Below are 1,370 nucleotides of genomic sequence, written 5' to 3'. Positions count from 1 at the left end.
AGCCGATTTGCAGGGTGATGTGGCCCAGGCCCTGTCAGAGCTGGAGAAGGCACTCTGTCGTCACTTCTCCCGTATTGAGATTCCTGGGAAAAGAGGCAGGAAAGTCCCTGTCCTGCTATCCCCAAGCATGCAGAAAGCGATGGAGCTCCTCATAGAGAAGCGGACAGAATGTGGTGTGACCCCACACAATATCTACATGTTTGCTAGGCCAACAGCCATGTCCCATTATAGGGGATCCGACTGCATACGTCTCTACGCCCGGGAGTGTGGGGCCAAGCACCCCGAAGCATTATCTTCCACCCGCCTACGGAAGCATGTGGCTACACTTTCCAGAGTCCTCAACCTGAGCGATACAGAGATGGATCAGCTTGCTGATTTCCTTGGACATGATATTCGGGTGCACCGGCATTATTACCGCCTCCCGGAGGGTACCCTTCAACTGGCCAAGTTGAGCAAGCTGTTTCTGGCTCTCGAGCAAGGGAGAATGGCTGAATTCCGGGGCCACAATCTGGAAGAGATCTCCATTGATCCAAACGGTAGGTATCACTTGACAGTGTGGCTCCAGGGACTGACTGTCTAAGTGGGCTGGTGTGATCGGTTTCCCTGTCCTTCTCTATCCACAGAGCCGATCCAGGTGGTGAGCGATGACTCTGGGGATGAGCCAGAGAGTCAGGATACTGAGGTTCCCATGGGGCACATGGGAAAAGAAGCTGGCAGCGTGGTGTCGGCGGTGGATGGAGGTGCAGCTAAAGGTGGGTGTGACTGTCCATTCCATTTGAGATGCGTCCATGACTGGTGGTGGCGTTGCGTGGTGACTGACCTTTCTTCTCCCGCACAGGTGACAGAAGGGGTACCAAGCGCAATCCGTGGACCCCAGCAGAAGTGAAAGCTGTTGAACGTCACATGATTCGGTTCATTCGCTCATTCAAGGTGCCGGGCAAGAATGACTGTGATGCGTGCCTAAGGGCAGAACGACAAGCGCTGAAGGCTCGGAACTGGCTCTCGGTTAAGTTTTACATTAAGAACCGAATTACTGCTGAAATGAGAAAGAACCTTTCCTGAATAAAATGTATCTGCTGCTGAATACACGTTTCCTCTATCTCTAATTAAACCCGAAAATAAATCAGTTATGTGGGGTGTCCTCATTAGGCCGGTATTCCTGAATAGGTCCCCATGAGGAAGGTTCCAGACATATGTCCCGATGAGGATAGAAAAACAAGTATGTGTGGGTGTGCGTGTGTCCTGTGCACTTGTTTATATATCCTAACGGGGACAAGGGCCAGACAGCACACCAACACTGGCGGGACCTCCGACATGGTGGGGACCTAAAATGAGGTCCCCATGAGTCTGACCCTGGGAGGTGATGGGGG

General features: G+C 52.6%; 1 long non-coding RNA gene across 1 annotated transcript; it reads left to right on the top strand.

Moving 5' to 3' along the window:
- Positions 1-624: 624 nt before the first annotated feature.
- Positions 625-1,084, top strand: LOC135057461 (uncharacterized). Its single transcript, XR_010244140.1, has 2 exons — positions 625-752; positions 839-1,084. It is a non-coding gene; the product is annotated as an uncharacterized LOC135057461 (long non-coding RNA).
- Positions 1,085-1,370: the final 286 nt, after the last annotated feature.

Source organism: Pseudophryne corroboree, chromosome 3 (genome assembly GCF_028390025.1).
Source record: "Pseudophryne corroboree isolate aPseCor3 chromosome 3, aPseCor3.hap2, whole genome shotgun sequence".
Classification (NCBI taxonomy): domain Eukaryota; kingdom Metazoa; phylum Chordata; class Amphibia; order Anura; family Myobatrachidae; genus Pseudophryne; species Pseudophryne corroboree.
The sequence above is the reverse complement of the archived record's forward strand: the minus strand, read 5'-3'. Positions and strand labels throughout refer to the sequence as shown.